Genomic DNA, 18347 nt, shown 5'->3' on the forward strand with positions numbered 1-18347 from the left:
CCTCTGCAGTCTTCCTCACGCCACTCTGGGTAGCCACTGTGAACCAGTCTTGTGAATTCGCTGTACTTGCACATATCATGTGGCATCCATTTCTCTAGTAACTGCAGATTGGCACCCTGTCTCCACACCTTCCCAGCCTCTGCCATAAGAATGCGATCAGGTTTTTCAGCTTTCACCTGAGTGAGAACAGCCAGCTGGCAATGGAGCAGCAGGCAGAGGACCCTCCAGGTGCAGCGTCCTCAGGCCCCAAGGGACAGGCGGCCCACCACAGGTCCCCACACCCTGGAAGCACACAGCAAGGACTGCAAGGTGTGGCTGCTCAGGCTGAGAGCACAAACAAAACAACAACTCTCAGAATGTAATGTAAGTCCATGATTGATGCAAATGAAAAGACTCCAGAACAAATCATACAAGAAAAACAAACTGAAGCTAAATTTGAAGACCTGGAAAATGAAATTGAAGAGGTAAAAATTGCCTTGGAGATGAAAAGTCTTGCATTGAGCAGGCTGCAACTTTCCACTGCACTTAAAAACAACCTGGGAAAAATTAACACCGGGAACAGTGTGCTCGTGGATACCATGAAAGAAGGATTAAAGCTAAATAAAGCAGTAATGAAATTACAGCAGGAATTTTGGGAACTAGAAGAAAAACTACTTGATGTTAGAAAGAGATTTCAATTAAAACAAGCTTCAGAAAGTAAGCTTTTAGAAATACAAACTGAGAAGAAGAAACAGAAAGAGGAGTTGGAAAATTCAGACAAGATAAAGATCACGCAACAAAGCCTACAGAGGGAGATACAGATTGCTACAGTTATTCGACATGTGTTCCAGAGCCTCATTTTGGGGAGTAAAGTCAACTGGGCAGCGGATCCAGCCCTCAAGGAAACTGTTCTGTAGCTTGAAAAGGATCTCACCATGGTCTAATAAGAATTCTGTTTGGGGCCAGGTGTGGTGGTGCACACTTGTGATCCTAGCACTTGGAAGGCTGAGGCAGGAGGGTCACTGCAAGGTCAAGGCCAGCAGAGAACTGTATTTTGCATTTTTGGGTTTTTGTCTTTAGCATGTCATTTAAATAGCAAGTTTCAAGTGAGATGAATTTCCAGTGCTTTGGAACTATCCTAATGCTGTAATTTTTTTTTTAACTTGAGTTAACATAATAGCATAGAATCGCTCATTTTGAACAATAGTAAAGTGACTAAATACTCAAAAAGGGGGAAATACTAGTCATAGAAAAAAGACATCTGGTCCGACCTGTGATGAATATGGACTTTTTTTTTTATATTCCTGGCAGTCCTAGCTTTTATTTGTAATACTTATGTGCATTTATGCATTTGTTAATCAAAATATAGAGAAGAATCCAAACTGTAAAAAAAAGTGATTTAGCTTTCTGTGCCTGACTTATTTCACTTCACATCTGTCTCCAGTTCCATCCATGTTTGCCTTACTACTTTCTGCCTTTCTTCACACTGCTCAACAGTTTCTTATTCAGTCTTGCAAGACAACCTGAGGTATCATTTTCTCCTGGATTTCCTTAGTCATTCTCCTGTCCATGTACAGCTAGATGAAAAAATTTCCTGTCATGTTTGTGGTGCCCTGATTATTGAGGAACATTAATATACTGACATATTTCCTTAAGGGGTTCACAGTCATTTCTAAATAAAAATGCCATAAATTCCTATAATATATCAATTTATTCAAGAAGTATTATTACCTCCAGTTCCTAAGGCCCAGCACTGAAAACCAAATTTCTGATATTGGATAGAGAATCAAGATAGAGCCCAGGACTTACTCCCAAACCCTATGCCCTTGGGGCTTACAGCCAGGAATTTGATACAGTGACATGAATGGTTGGAGCAAGCTCCAGTTATATAGAGGACATAGCTCAGTGGTAGGGTGCTATGAGTGGTAGGGGTGTTGAATGAGTCATCCACAAGTTATGCTCAGAATTCTTAATTCCCAATGCTGTGCTGTTAGGAGGCGTGGCCTAATGAGAGGTCTTTAGGTCTTTTAGGGGTCATGAATGCCATTCTCCCAAGAGTGTGTTACTCCCTACAGAGCAAAAATAAATAAATAAATAAATAAATAAATAAATAAATAAAATCATAGCAACTGACAATAAAGACAATATTATTTTGTTATTTGCCTACCAATTTCTTTTTTTTTCATTAAGTTTATTGATGCATTTTAGGCATACAATATGATGACATCATCATTGGGAATTTGTACCTTTACATGATATATCTTGGTTCCTATTTTTTCCCCATTCCCCTGCCCTCCCTTCAACCCCTCCACTCCTCCCTATTTATGAAGACTTTGTTTCCATTTTTCCTTTTCTCATATTAATTCCATTCCCTTCTTTCCTTTCCCCTACACCTCCCACTTCCCCTTCCCCTTTAAATCTTTTCTTTCTATTTCACATTATCTATTATACATTTTGATCCTTATTTACACTTTCAATTTCTCACAACAGAGAAACCATCCAGTATTTACACATGTGTGTCCTATTTATTTCACTTAAGAGTATGGCCTCAATGTGCATCCATTTAGCTATAAATGTCTCTAGTTTCTCACTCTTCATGTCTGAGTAGTGCTCCATTTTGAAATCCCAACATGATATCTAACTAGAGAAAACAATCCAAAAATTCATTTGGAACCAGAAGAGACCTAGAATAGCAAAAGCAATTCTGGGCAACAAATGCATGACAGGGGGTATCACAATCCCCAACATGAAACTATACTACAAAGCCACTGTGATAAAAACAGCATAGTACTGTCAAAGAAACAGACCCAAGGTTCAGTGGAATAGATTAGGAGATCCAGAAACAACTCCAGCCATACTCAGCCACCTCATCTTTGACAAAGGAGCCAAATACCCTCACTATAGGAAAGATAGCCTATTTAATAAATGGTGCTGGAAAAACTGGATTTCAATCTGCCAAAGATTAAAACTAGATCCATATCTTTCACCATGCACTAAACTAAAATTGAAGTGGATCAAAGATCTAAATATTAAAACAGAAACACTAAACCAGCTGGAAGATATGTTAGGTAGAACCCTTGAAGACTTTGGAATAGGAAAAGACTTTATGAACAAAACCTAAATAGCACAGGAACTAGCATGAAGAATCAACAACTGGGATCTCATTTTATTAAAAAGCTTCTGCACTGCAAGAGAAACCACCAACAGAGCTAAGAGACAACCTACTGTGTGGGGAAAACTTTTTACCAGTGGTCCCTCAGACAAAGGTCTACCATCTAGAATCTATAAAGACCTTTAAAAAAATCAGACCTCCCAAATTTAAAGACCCAATCCAAAAATGGGCATCTGAAATGAACAGACATTTCTCGGACAAAGAAGTAAAAGCAGCAAATAAACATATGAAAAAATGTTCAACATCACTGGTCATTCGAGTGATGCAAATGAAAACAACACCGAGATTCCACCTCACTCCAGAAAGAATGGCTGTTGTGAAGAAATCAACCAATAGCAAATGCTAGCGGGGCTATGGGAAAAAAGGAATCCTTCTCCACTGCCGGTGGGAGTGCAGACTGGTGCAACCACTGTGGAAATCAGTGTGGAGAGTCCTCAGAAAAACAGGTATGGCAAAGCTGGCTGGGAAACCAGCAGGACCAGCCAATACAGATCCCCGGGACCAGGATGTGCACTCCCAGCTCCCCCAGATGTGTGCGGCACACAAAGACCAGACCCCGCTACCTGACTCCTCAGCATGGCCCACTTGGTGTCTTCTGGACAAGGCTGTACTTTATTTTCGCTCTTTTTCTCTCTTGTTTGGGCCACATTCGTTCTGCAGAGCCAGTTTTTCCCTTATCCCTTCACTCCTCACTTGTCAAATAAGCATTTGGGGCCATTTCTTGGCTTGTCCAATTCTTGGGTGAGAAGGACCTAGGATGCCTTTAATCAGTGAGCCATTTGCAAAAGGAATTTCTGAAGGAAACGCTACCCGAGGACAGGGTGTTGCCCGGATCTCTCCTAATAGCCCCTTAGCATATTTAGAAAGTTTTTCATGCCCAGCAGGCCATTTGCCACAGATAGGTGGTGAATTAAGATATCGCGTGTTTTACTTCTGTTGCTTGTTTGTATCCCGCCAAAGTCAGGGTCTTTCGCCAGCTTTGTTCTCTGCTCTTACCCAGCACGAGGGTAAGTGACAGAAGGTACAGAGGGCATCAGGGTGAGGCCAGAACTCGACAGCACCTTGGGTTCTGCTGGCTCGTGTTGCCAGGAGCCAGCTGGCCTGTCTGCAGCGGCCACCCCGGAGCACCCGAAACGGTGCCCTCCACAGCCTCCCTTGCTCTCCCTGCACTGCCCACTGTCCCGTGCACCCCCAGGAGCCAGCTGGAAGCTCCTGCAGACCCCACCAGACTGCCACCCCTGGGCGGCACCTGGCGGACGGCGCAGGGCCCTGGAGGGACCTCGGAGGACCTCAGCTCGGAGAGGAGCTCGTGGGCTGGTTTCTGAGCAGGCAAGACCCGTGAGAGTAGGAGAATTCACCGAGGGCAACTGCGAGCTGCCGCCTGGATGGGTATTTCCTGGTATTCTCGGGGAGAGAAGCTCTGAGGCTGGTGGTGGAGGAAAGCATCCCCGCAAAGGAGGGCAGCGCGTCGGGTCAGCGGGCTTTGAACAGGAGCACGGACAGACGTGCACCTCACTCGCACAGGGAGCGACCCGCACACCCCGGAAGGCAGGCCACGCCAGGGCACTGAGCACTGCGAGGGGCAGGACTTCCTGCCGCAGCCACGTGGGAGGGCTGAGTGTCTGGGACGCTGGGACACTGAGGAGCTGCCCTTGACCCGGGCTGTGCGTCCTTCCCCTGCCTGGCTTCCGCAGCAGCACACTTCTAACTGAAGTAAGTGCTCATCGCACGACACCGTGCCCTGCTCCTCCCCAGGAACCCTGCGTTGCGGAGCAGGGCTTTTCCAAGTCAGAAAACTCTGGCATTTGGAGTCAGGTAACTCTTTGTTGTGGGCACTGCCCCACACCTTGAGGGACGTCTGGAAGCACCTCCGCCCTGTCCACCAGATGCCGCCCACAGCAGTCACGGCATCAAAACTCCGCAGAGGCTCAAACGCCCCCTTCAGGACACAGGGGCCTGTGGGTGCGAATCTCGGCCCCAGCCTGAGCTTGGCGTGAGAACGGGCTCTGTTCTGTCTGCGCCAGGCCCCATCATGCTGGCGGCATCTTGCCACACCAAACCTCACTCCGAGCCCGTTCCTCAGCCGGGTGAGGTGGCACACACCTGCAATTCCTGCACTCCGGGAGGCTGAGGCAGGCAGATCACAAGTTCAAGCCCAGCATGGGTGATTTGGCAGCTTAGTGAGACCCTGTCTCAACATTTAAAAATTAAAATAAACTAATGCGGCTGGGGATGTAGTTCAGTGCAAAGGCCCTGGGTTAAATCCACCCCCCCCCCAACCACCACAACCACCAAATGAAGCCCTTTTCTCTACTCCAAGGCTTGTAGATGAAACCCAAGCTCTTCCAAGCATGGAGGACAGGTGGCCAAGCCGGGCTGATGGAGATGCTCTTACCTGGAGAACCACCGTCCTAACCCTGATGCAGTTTTCAGATCACTTTGACTCTATTGATCTTCACCTGATGCGCTATCTTTACGGCGAACCTCTAAGTAGGAGGCTCCCACTGTTATAACCCTGCTGCCCACCGGGGGTTGCAGGAATGATGGATGGAATTCAAGGTATTTTGAACGCAGAGGCAGGCAAGTGGCCATCCTTATGAAGGGCAGAGTGAATACTGACACATGGAGTGAAATCGTGATGTAGAGCAGGGGTGCGAACCTATGGCACACGTGTTATTGAGCTTTTAAGACAAAAGATGTCAATGTAGAATTGATTTTTTTCTAAACTCAAACCTCAGTTTAATTGCAGTGTTGGCACTTTGCGATAAATAAGTGGGTTGGGGCTGCATTTGGGCACTCGGTCTCTAAAAGATTCGCCATCCCTGATGTAGAGGACACGGTCCACAAATGCATAGGGCTGGTGAGTGTGACAGGGCAAAGGTGAAGCTCTGAAGCAGAGAGACTGGAAGCTGGTGCCTCAGGAAGGGGGGTGTTCATGTCTGTCTTGGGCTAGGGTTAGGGTTAGGGTGAGGGACGGCTCTGCTAAATACACCAGGACTGCGAGGCTTACAGCAAGGACCCAGGTGTTTGTCCTGCGACGTGGGCGGAAGTGGCTCCTCCCTCTCCTGCTCACATTCCCTGGGGAGGACTTCGCTTTGTGGCCACTCTGAGATGCAGGGAAGGCAGGAAATGGAGACTTCTGCTGGGTCATCATGAACCCAGGAAGAAGTGGGAATGGGTCAGGGAGGAAACCAATGTCCAGGAGAAGAGGAATTCAACTTCAAATGCTGAAGAAATAAATCACCTGCAGAGGGCTAACGCATTTTCAAATAATCCCTATGAATTGTATTTGATTTTCTAAAATATCCCGCATGTTCCTTGATTTTGGACCACAGACTGCTTGAACCAGGTACCCAGGACTCCTAAATCGAACTTCTGGGGAAAGAGACAGTTCGGTCGTTCAGGGTGGAGGTCATCTGAAAGCAGAGGGGAGCTCTTCTTGCTTTTGGTAGGTACTCAGAGGCCTCTCCTGCGAAGCTGGGCCATGCCTGAAGGTGGCACACAACTTTCAGGCTGAAGGGTGACCTTCTGCTCCCAGAGGACTTCCCCAGCTCTCCCTGGGGGTGCAGTGCACACAGAACCCAAGGCTGCTGGGGAACAGTAACAGAGGGTGGCAGGGCCTCCCCTTGCCCTGGGCTCTTCGTGGCCCTGCAGGGGACTGAGAAGGAAACAGAGGGAGCCTCTCCTCTCCGTACCTCCTAGGCAGCCTCAGCAAAGCTTCCTCAAAGGGAGCGGACCATGAGGGCAGAGGACAGGCAAAGGAGGAGGGGAATGATGGGACTTAAGCGCTCAAAGAGCAACCAACAGAGGCACATCTAGGCCACAAGGTTGGTGTCTCCTACAGGGAAAGTCGGTCCTAGTCCAACTAAACCAGGACTTCCTGAGCCCAGTTTAAGTAAAGGTCAGTCCGCCTATTTGCCATTTTCACAAAGCCAGCCCCTCACCCCGTTGCCTGCTGCTGGAAGGACCTCTGAATGAATGGGACGCAGGCCAGTCACGTGCCACCATCTGGAAAGAGTGGATTAACCACAGGAAGCCCGGCACAATCGGAGCATCCCTGGCTCCTCTCTGTGGAGAGCGCTTCACTACCGCATGCACATGATAGGCAGAATCTCTCACGCCGCAGAGTTTACCATGGTGCTGGGGGGGGACAGTGTGATCTTCATGTCTTTCCAAGTCCCACGTTTTAGCAGCCTGGTCCCTGGGAGGTAATCCTGGGAGCCGGTGGAATCTCTAAGGGCTGTGGCCTGGTGGGCGGGTTTGGGTCACTGGGGTCCTGGCTGCAACTCTGCCCCTTCCTCTCTCTTTTTCACTGAGCTCAGTTTTGCTCCACCTCAGGCTCCCACCTTCTGAGCTGCCTCGCCACAGGCCCCAGAGCAGAAGAGCCGACGAGTGCACACGAGAAGAGAACGTCCAATCCTGTGAGCTGAGATGAACCCTCTGTCTTTGTGGGCTGATTATCACAGGTGTTTGTGTGGCAATAGAAAGCTGAGCACAGGGGAGCTGCCAGACACGGCAGCTGGAGCGGAGGAGTGGAATCACTCTGGAGAGGTTGTGCGTTCGTCGGGCTGGACAGGGATGCAGACCAGTCCACAGGGCAGCTGAGGCTGAGAAGCCCTGGCACAGAGGGAATTGAGTCATTGAGGAATCCGGCGTCCAGGAGACAGCCAGCCTCAGAAAGTGCTCAGAAGCCTCACGGATTCCTCATCTATGAAGTGCATCTTCATCGCCCCCTGGTGGAGAACGGTGGTTTGCCTGGAGTGGAGGCCCAGGTCGTCTGTGGGTCTTTTGAGGACAGCGTGGTTTCACGCCACTCGGAAGAGTTAGGGAAGGGAGGAGTGTCGGGCCCCACCTGAGTCCCCGAGTGCCCCGCCCAGGTGACCGTGGATCGGAGGTTCACACGTGTTTCCCACGCAGGAACACTCGTACCACACGTTTTCGACCTTCGCGGGAAGCCCAGCCAGTAGGCGTTCCAGTCTCTTTCCCTGTGTCTGGCACAAGACCAGAGCACCCTCCGCCCGCCTTGGAGGGTCCAGCTCTCTGCAGCTGCTCTCCGTCACTGCCAAGACCTTTCCGAGGAAATCGCACCCCACGGCCTGAAGGCAAACGGTTTCTCACCGTGGGGGCTGCTGAGCCCCAAGAACGGGCTTGAGCTTGGCTTCGCACTTGAGACCTCCTAAAGCCTGCACGGGCCCTTTGGGGCGTGAGGGGAATAATTTTGTCCTGAAGAAAGAAGATAATTTTGTCCCGCAACAAGACCCTCCTGAGGGTGGGGGACTCGAGTTGTGAGCGTGGAAGTCTTCCCACCGCAGTCTGAGGGGGATGCGTGGCCCGATGGGAGGAGACAGCTGGACTCCGAGAGTGACAGCAGTGTGAGTGCCAAGAAACGTGTGCGTGGCACACATAATGCAGGACACAGTGCGTGCCAAACACACAGCACCACAACACACAGCTCGTATGTGCCCATCACGCTGCACATGTGTACTGGGTGCAGTACACAAAGCCACACAAAAGTGTGTGCCACACACAAGCACACACACAACATACACATCCACACAGCCGCTGAGCACTGAGGAGCGCTTTGCTTCCAGTAACCAGCTGCAGGGGACAGCACGCCCAAGGCTTTAGGACGAGTGTTCAGGTCCAGAGGTAACGAGCATGAAGGGTCAACCGATTTTACAGCGTGCATCTGGTGCCTGCTGTGTGCCAGCACTGGGCTAGGTGCTTCCGAGCAGAAGAGAACAGGCACAGCTGTCAGGGTGGAGAGAGGGACCAAGCATCACCCAGACAGCAGGTGCGCTGTGGAGCCGCTGCCCTCCCAGCTCTGCACTAAGGAAGGTTGGGGTGCTGGTGGGGCCAGCTGGGCGCTGTCGCTTTTCCTAACTGGAAATGACTAGCAGTGCTGTCAACAGAGATACAGTAGGAGCCGCACATGCGGGGAGCCCTCATGCTAGTATTTGAGTGTGCAGTCCGAGAACCTCAAGCGCTTCCAGTTATTTTTACACAAGGTCATCAAGGCTGGGGGGTGCGTTTGCACTGACATGAGGAAGCACGGACAGGAGCAGCCGCCCTGGACGGGCTCCGTGCTCCCCTGTGGCCTGTGGTTACCACACGGGACAGCTCAGGACTACAGCTCTGCTTCTCTGATCTCCAAGTCCGTTAGCGTCCCTGGGGAGCAGCAAAGTAATTACCTGCCTTTGAAAACAACACGAATATAGAGCCCAGGCCACACAATACTAATTCTGCTCTGAAAGTCCCAGTTTCTCACCAAAATACCAACTGCCAACCTCGCCTGCTTTTCTCGCCTCTGCCAGTACGAAAACTGCACCCCCTCCACACACAATTTGGAGTCTGAAGTCAGAGTTTTCATGGGATCCCTTTATTACAAAACACAAAGCAGAGGGATGGAGAGAGGCGGAAATCACATTCCTCTACTTCCTTCACTGCCTGGCGCCGCAGGTCCCACAACTCTCGGCAAGTGAGCCATGGCGAGAAGCTCGGCCACTTTGTCTTCCCAGCCCCGGTGTGGCTGAGCCCAGGAAGGGCTGCCTCTTATCGCTGTGCCTGAAGGCCTGTCCTTTGTGGACGGGGACACTGCAAGCTGAGCAACTGCAGCCCTTTTGTCTCCAAGCAGAACAAGGAGCTCAGCCTCTGCCCGAAGGTCCTTTTCCCCGCAGGGCTCGGGCTGCGGGTTGCGGTGCGCTGGCCGGAAGCTAGGGCCCACTCGTGAGCGGGGGAGCCCAGCTGACCGGCATGGGCTGGCCGCTTTCCTGAGGGGACATCAAGGCTACTGCCCCCCAAGTGAGGGGGTCACTGGGATGTGTGGCTGGGGAAAATCCCGTGTGCTTTGGGACCCTCGGACACGCCAATGATAGGCCAAAGTCCCACGGACATCGCTGTTTCTCTATGTGGAACTGAAAATTCATTTTAAAAACAAACACAACAAACTCTTAATCCAGGCTAGGGAAGAAAAACTGATCGCCTTTAGTCACGTAGCACTTATTTTCTAGATATGTCTCTCCTGGCCTTCGAAGTGTCCCCAGCCTTCTTGAGTCCTGGCTGCTTTGCCTAAAAAATGGGGTAAAGCTACCTGCCATGCCTGGCGTGCAGGGCGGCTGTAAAAACGGGATAAGAAACTAGCTGGAAGCTGTCAGAGCTCTGATGGCTCTGAGATTTTGCCCCACTTGTGAGCTGACAAGCAACCTTCGGCCCCATCGTAGATGTTGGAAGGAGATGCAGGCTCCTTCTGTGAGATGCCACTCACAGAAGCAGCAGTAGTCAGGGGCTTGGGGCTTCCCTAGAGCCCAGCTCCCACCTGGGACTGTGATGAGGGCTGAGCTGTGTGAGGAAGTCACGCTTCCTGGGTGCCTGTGCCCCAAGGAGATGCTGCCTGCAGCCCTGGCCGCCGTCCAGCCTGACCTGGCTGCCTCTGTCGTTCCGGTTCGGCCTCTGCAAACGCCCTTGGAAAGTCACCTTAGAGAGGGAGGGATAGCTCTGGCTCTGGCTCGGGGTGTCAGCCCGTGATCGGCGCCACCGATCCTGGGCCTGTGGCGAGGCAGGGCTGGGGTGGGGGAGGGGAGCAGGGCAGAGAGGCCTTCACCTCGCCACCTCGCGACGAGACGAAGGAGGGCCCGGCCCAGCTCCCCCCGGCAGCGCACCCCCTCCTCTGCCAGGCCAGGCCAGGCCAGGCCGTGCAGCGCCCACAACCCCGGCTCGCTGCTCCCTCGGGAGTCCCGGCCCGGAGCCGCAGGCCCACGCAGGATGGTAGTGGGGACCGAGGCTCTGTGGGTCTGCAAGTGTGCAAAGGGGCTTTTCTGACCCCGCGTGCGGGGCGGGCCTGGTACCAGCTCCCGCGGGAGCCCAGGCATCGGCTTCCAGAGAGCGGCTCCCTCGGGCCCTGGCTCAGGCTCACAGGGCCGGAGGGCGGGCGGGACGCGGCCAGGACCCAAAGACCAGACCTCCGCACGCACAGGGAGGTGCTTCGTGCACCTGCTCAGCCCGGCCAGCCCGGGCGCCGCCCCGAGCGGGTGTCAGCCGGGACGCGACCCCCCAAGCCTGGCGGCTGCGCCCTCGGAGCCGACTCCGCGGGGAGGAGGGCGCTCTCGCCCGCTGCACGGCGCGCTGCCCTCTATTGCCCAGCGCGGCCCCACCGCGACCCGGGGAGACCGCCTGGGAAGTAAAGGAAAAGGCTGGGGACGTAGCGGTGCGAGGTGCCTGGGTTCAATACCCAGCACCGCGAATATAAACACATCGGGAACAAAAACTCACTTGCTCTTACAGTGCTGTCTGGGTCGTGGGGGCTTGGAGCCCTCTGGTGGGGTTGAACTGAAGATGTGAGCGGCAGTTACTTGGAGATGACAGGGCTGGAGGAGCCCCTCTGCTGCCCTGGCTGTTGGCTGCGGGGCCTCTAGTGTGCGTGTGTGTGTGTGTGTGTGTGTGTGTGTGTGTGTGTGTGTGTGTGAGAGAGAGAGAGAGAGAGAGAGAGAGAGAGAGAGAGAGAGAGAGAGAGAGAGAGAGAGTTCTGACTATCTGGCTTCAGAGTCCTCAGCCCCAGCCTCTGTGCCCTGCTAGCTGCTGACCACCTTCTCCTTCTGCCTGCTGAAGGTGGGCCGGGAACAAGTGACCTACAGGAAGGGTGGCTGGCTCCAGGCAGGGGTGGGGCTGCACCCCCAGGCCCTGTTCAGGGGCCTCTTATGGCAAAAAACCCCAAATCCGCCTTTTATTAAAACTGAAAAAGTCTAACATTAATTATTTCCACGCGCTCAGGCAGTGGTTAGATTTCAGAATGAGTTCCAGTCAACAGTTCCATCAACCAGGGTCGGATTTGATCTCTAACTGGAATACAATGCACTGCTGTACACCACCGCAGAAGGAGCAGGACCCGGAAGCCTCCTTCTGCTGATGCAGAAAGGCCTCGGACCGGACCCCGGGGTCAACCCAGACTGCACTGTGGAGGGCGAGCGGGTTGGAAGGGCTGTGTGTGCCCTGCCGCTGTCCCCGTGCTGCACGTGGGACCCCTGCTCCAGAATCCACCTTCATCCCTGCTGCCTCCCAGCCAGCACCTTCAGGATCCAGCTCCCTTCCTGTCCTTTACACTCCCCCCCTTTCTCTTTCAGCTTTTCCCTCTCTCGTTTCTCACTCAATAGCTGTTTTAGAAAATGCAGGTAAATATGATACACAGCTACACATCCATAACCCAGCTCCAAATCACTCTTGCTCTGGCTTGAATGTGTTCCCCGAAGTTCGTGTGTGGGAAACTGGGTCCCCTGTCCAACAGCATTTCAGGGGGCCGCACTGGGTGCTGGGGCTCAGGGCTGCGTGCCTGGGGACCGAGGGCCACTGGCACAGCGGGCACCGGTGGGTTCTTACTGAAGGGCAAGCTGCCCAGGCACGCCGCCCTGCGCTCCCGTGTCCGTGTGCACCTCCCGCTGGGGCTGACGCAGAAGGGAGGCGCGAGCTAGAGGCTGACCCCTTGGTCTGGAACTTCCCAGACTCCAGAGCTATAAGAAAGAAATCCCTGCTCTTTAGCAAATACAGAGTCTCAGCTATTCTGTTACAGCGGCACAACGCGGACTAGGACAACTATGGTTAACACTGCGTTTCTTTTTTTTTTTTCCATTCAGTTTATTGGTACATTTTAGGTATAAAATACAGTTACATTCCTCGTTGGGATCTTGCACCTTTACATGAGTCTCTTGGTTCTTATTTCTTCCCCATTCCCTGCCCTCCCTTCACCCCCTCCACCCTTCCCTATTTGCAAAGACTTTGTTTCCATTTTTCCTTTTCTCATATTTTTCTTTTCCCTTCTTTCCTTTCCACTACCCCTCCCACTTCCCCTGCTCCTTTAGACCTTTACTTCCTATTTCACATTATCATTTGTACCATTTGAGCCTTATTTACACTTAGTTTTTCACACCAGAGAAACTATTCGGTATTTACACGTGAGGCCTCTACAGTGAGGCCATCCTCTGAAGTGAAATAAACACTGTTTCTGAAAACACTTCCAGCCTTCTTTTCAGTTTTTGTTGTGCTGCAGTGGTGACTTTCTCCTCTAGCCAAATAAAAGAGGCCTGGTGTGTTCTACCTCCCTTCCTGTTTAACACCTGAGCATTTGTGTTCTTGCTTCCAAGCGAATAGCAATGGGTAACTTACGTGGTCAACACCTGCCTGGGACTCTGCTAGCCCTGGGGATTTTCAGCCCAGACTCATGACATGGATGCCTGCGAGGGAACCGTGACAGCCATGGTAGTTTCTAGGGCCGAGCAGGAGAAGCCTGGCCCAGAGCTCCGAGCTCACCAGGTGCAGTCTAGAGAGCTAGTGAGATACCTGCGGCTCCAAGCAGGACCCGGAAGACGGGGACACTGCCGGGAGAAGAGGCCCAGATGTACAAGCCTGAATGACCAGTGCGTGGGCCTGTGAAAAGGCCGCTTCTGAAGACTAGCAGGGTCTTGGCACCCCTGGGCTGCTTGCATCAGACTCATGCAAGCATTACTTTAAAATGACCTGTCCGGGACCTGACACCCCAACCTCTCTCCCTCAGCGGGTCCCAGGCATTGGGGCACCCCAGCCTGAGGGCCCAGCCTGCAGCCCACCCCAGGGGAGGGTGGGTGTGGCCTGCGGCAGGCCCACTTAGGAGCTGCCCGGCTGGGGTGCCCTCAGGTGCTGGCGCTGAGCAGGAGGGCGAGTCCCTGACCCTCCATTTCTCCCTCAGGCTTCACTGGCTCTGACATTGGGATATTCAGAGCCACTTTTTAGGAACAGAGTACTGACTTATTCATAGTCAAAGGCAAGGAACAGTGTCAGGGGCGGCACTTTCTTTACCTTTTAGGGCAGAGCCAAGGATGTAAGGCGTCTTCTGGGAGGTGGAGGCTGAGGGCGCCCCCAAAGGGCTTGCTGGTGGCTCCCTCCTTCCTGTTCACTCCCCCCATGCTAAAGAACGCTCTGGGGCACATCTGCAAACGCGGAGACCATTCTGTAAAGTACCTGAGGATTTCCAAGGATGCGGATCCCTAGGCCTGGGGCAGCCACACGCCCTGAGTTCACAGACTCCCCAGGGGGAGTGCCAGGCTGCGCTGCTCCACCCACTGCTCTCTGCTTCCGGAGGCCCCGGGCCCCAGCTGCCCCCACCTTGTCCGCCCTGGGGCTTTCTCCTGAGACTGGTGGCCTGGGTGTAGGCCGCCCACGGTGCCCTCTTCTCTCCACAGGAGGAGGACAAGGAAGGACAGGCCTGGACACCTGTGACCTGACACAGCCCCCGTCCCAGTGGGCAGTGAGGGGCGCTGGAGGGCAGACGTCTCCCCCGTGACCGGGTCTTCCACGGCATGGACCCACAGCACTGCCTGTGAGGCTCCACCAGGCCTGGGATGCCCATGCCCGAGCTGTGGGCTGGGGGCACCTGTGGGTTCGGGGAGTGTGGCTGGGGGCTGGGTGCCGCTCTTTCAGTAACAGGGTATTGGTTTATGCGGAGCCACAACAGTGCAGGTTAAACGGACTTCCTGCAGTGCCGTGGACCACGTGGCGTGGTTCTTACGAAAGGAAGACAGCAGGAGGAGCAGGCAGATCTGGAAATCTCTCTGGGAAGCTGACTCACCTGGCAGTCTTGTCCTGGCGCTCCCCAGAGTGCCTGGAGGCTGTGCAGCCAGCCCTCCAGGACGAAGCCGCTCGAGGATGCAGATCAGAGTGACGAGGGGCCCGGCCCCAGACAGCCAGCCTGGGACACCTGCTTCTACACTCCTTTGAGGAGGGGGAGAGAAGTCTGTCTTGTAGGCCACCGCTGTTTCTACTTCCTGGCACAGCAGCCGGACCTCCTAACAAGTGCATCTAGTGTTGGAAGAACGTAGCTGGGCGTGGTGACACAGGGCTGCGATCCCAGCTCTCTGGGAGGCTGAGGCAGGAAGATCAGAAGTTCAGGCCCAGCCTGGGGAACTTAGGGATTTAGTGAGACCCTGCCTTAAAATTTTTAAAAAAGTAGGAAGGGGGGGTTATAGCTCAGTGCAAAGGCCCCGTGTTCAGTTCCCAGAAGTCCCCCAAATAGAAAAAAATGTTACCTTGAATTTCCTGTTTAATTAGAGGACCATTTTCTCGTGCTTTTCAGGGTGCAGTAAGCATTGGATGAACGGCGGGCAGCAGGGACTTTGGAGTGACAGGAATGGGGCTGAGCCCCCCTCTGTCACCAGCCCTGTGCCCTGAGTCGTCACTCAGCCTCTCTGAATCCTTCATCTCCGCGCAGTGATATCCATCAAGTGGGGTAGTACATTTCACAGGACTCCACAGTGTTGGCTTGCGTGTCTGCCCTCACCCTCACGCTGAGCATTCTAAATACGCTAGTCATGCTAGGTAAATCTTCGCACCCTGGATTTACGCCCACATGGGCCGACCCTGTCATCCTAAGCTTGGGGTACTAGGTGGGTCCCATTAGGTAGGGAGCCCAGGACAGAGGGGAGGCAGCAGGCCCCTCTACCTCCAAGAACTGCTGGGCTCTGGTCAAAACCAAACCCTGGGGCCACTCGGTTCTGTGGAGCTGTCCCCGGAGCCTGAGCAGAGGGCTGACTGGCAGCACTTCCGGCCTGGGCCCTGCAGGCTGGCAGCTGGGGGTCTGTGCTGGGGGCAGACGGGGAAGCCTGATCAGCTGGTGCGACACAAACATCTTGGAGCCTCCGCACAGGTGAAGGGCCCGGGGCCACCGGCCTGCAGGATGCTGACGGGCTGTGGAGAGACGCCAGGGGCCACTTGCCAAGTTCCTGCTCCACAGCCTGCCCGGCTAAAGAAAGCATGTGGGGAGCAGCAGTGCTGAAGGCCCTTGGCCAGCCCCTCCTCTTGAGGGAGACAGCCTGAGCAGGGATGGGGAGGCAGACCACCCCAGTGACGGAGACGGCTGGACTCGCACCCTGGCCCGGACCCAGGCCTCTGTCACACGCATTGGGAATTTCCCAACTTTTGTGTTCAAGGCCCTTCTGACAGGGCGAAAGACCCCATGGGATTCTAGGTCTGCCAAAAACGTTACATCACCCTAGAGCTGGTGGGGTTCGAGCACTGAGTCCATCCCCTCCAACTAGGGGATGGCGTGGCCACAGCTAGCTAATGGCCAGGCCAGACCGGGCCCAGGCCCCAGCCCGAGCGCGTGCTCACAGCCCTATTCAGACGCTTCCTACTTTACAACCCAATCTTACTGTGATCTGAAACTTGACGACCTAAGAGGGCCTAGGTCCATCCAGTTCTGAACCCCACACGGAGTCAAGGCAGAAATGGGAAAATGTTTTACAAAACCTAATGGGAGAGGAGGAACCCCATCCCGGGAAGGACTCAGGCAGCAGCTTAGAAGTCCTTGGCCTGGCTTCCCACCACAAATGGAGTGCATGGTGGGCGTGGAGTCTCCTCTGTCGGCTTCTGGAACCACCACACTGGAAACAAGGAGGTAAACCTGGGAGACCAGGACCTGGCTCTCAAATCTACAAGCTGCCAAGCAGGTATCTTCCTCATAGGTGAAGGCCTAGTTTCATCCTCCACAAGTATCTACAAGGTGCCTGCCAGAGATCTTCCTATATATTTGATTTGTGTGTGAGCGCGCGTGTGCATGTGTGTGTGTGCGCGTGCGTGCGTGAGTGCGTGCGCGTGTTAGTGGAGGTTTGTTACAAGGCCTTCGCCCTGAACTATATCCCCAGCATTTAAAAAAAATTTGGTACAGGCTCTGGCTAAGCTGCCCAGGCTGGGCTTGAACGTGCGATCCTCCTGCCTCAGCCTTCCAGAGTGCAGGGAGCAGAGTACCCAGCACACCTGGCAAGTACCTGATTCTCACATTTCTCAGGCAGGATAGAGGAGGAAGCAGCCGGTGGTTCCTGGGAAAGCCAGAAGGGTGCAGCACACAGCGCGGCGGCGCCCAGGAAACCCCGAGTGGAGGCAGAAGGTGCCGGAGCTGGGCCGCCCCGGGATGCGCTCACGCGTGACCTCCACCAGCTCGGGAAGGGCGTTCGCACCGCGTGGCTGCGCAGGGCCCGCCATCCACCGCGCTCGCAGCCGTCAGTCACCCCGGCTTGCGCCTGGGTCACGCAGTTCCGGGTCGCGGCCTCGTCACTTATCCCCGCGCGCCTCTGCCTCCCTCCTGCTCCAGGACACGGAGCTGCGGGCGCAGGAGTCCAGGGGCCGCTTTTCCGCCCAGCTGCATCTGGGGCCCCGCTCCTGGGCGAGCTGCCCCCCGCCCCAGGGTCCTCCACCTCCGCCTTGCGGGGATGCTCGGCTAGGCAGGCCCCGCTAGACCGGGACGCGGGAGCGCCTCAGCTGAACCCGCGGTTGGAACTCTCTTCCCTTCAGGGAGACCTGCCGCCGGCTCTCCACCAACCAGGCTCCCGGAGCACGCAAGTCCCACCACGCGGCTCTCCAGTCCGCCCACAGATGCACAGCGCGCAGTGAAGACAAAACTAAGAGGCACAACCGTCCCTCCCTCCGGCCGGCCACTTCCGCAGCCTGCTCTCCCCTGCACAGCGGGGCCTGGCAGAAAGAACAAGGCTGCCTGCACTCAGGCCACTGTGGGCGGGGCACAGGCAGTCCAGGTGCTTCTCCAAGCTCAGATATTTACAGAATCCTGCTGCACTGGCCACTGCGAGAGAGGTCAACCTGATGCCTGAGGACGCATTGTTTACTGGTTGTAAACAGACAACAGAAAGCAAGCGCAATCTTCGGGAGCCACAGGATGAGAGGGCAGCTTTGGGTCACGGCCGGCAGAGCCTCTGACCGAGCTAGGAAGTCGGAAGTCGCTGTCAGGGAGCCCCGTCCGCTGCCAGAGGCCACCGCTGGGGCAGAGCTGCCAGGGCCTCTTCCCGGCCCGGAGGCTGCTCACCTGGACTTTCACAGCCAGGCGGGGCAGGAAAGGTTCCACGCGAGCTCCCCTGTGGACCAAAGCCCTAGACCTGCAACTCTTGTAAGGAAATCAGGGTGTCAGTGAATCTATCCATACTGTAGGGTCTTTTGAAAAAGAAACCCACACAGCCAGGAAGAACTCTGAAGCGCCAAGTGGGCAAGCGGCCTCTTTAGGGAGGGGCTTTCTGGGGTCTGCAGGAACAAAAGGCTGAAAAATGGCAACGCACGTTTCATTTTCAACCGCTCAGAAACTGTCTTCAAACAAAGGCAACTGCAGCCAAATTACCATCATTCTCTTCTTGTAAATCCAGCCGTACATTGCATTTGTACTTCCTCAGACAAC

The 18347-nt window shown here is 54.2% G+C and overlaps 1 pseudogene; it reads left to right on the plus strand.

The window, feature by feature from the left end:
* Positions 1-200: 200 nt before the first annotated feature.
* LOC101716797 (centromere protein H pseudogene) lies at positions 201-923 on the plus strand (annotated as a pseudogene).
* The last annotated feature ends 17424 nt before the right edge of the window (positions 924-18347 follow it).

Source organism: Heterocephalus glaber, unplaced genomic scaffold (assembly GCF_053883595.1).
Source record: "Heterocephalus glaber isolate CG9 unplaced genomic scaffold, H.glaber_assembly_v1.0 deba00000738, whole genome shotgun sequence".
Taxonomy (NCBI): domain Eukaryota; kingdom Metazoa; phylum Chordata; class Mammalia; order Rodentia; family Bathyergidae; genus Heterocephalus; species Heterocephalus glaber.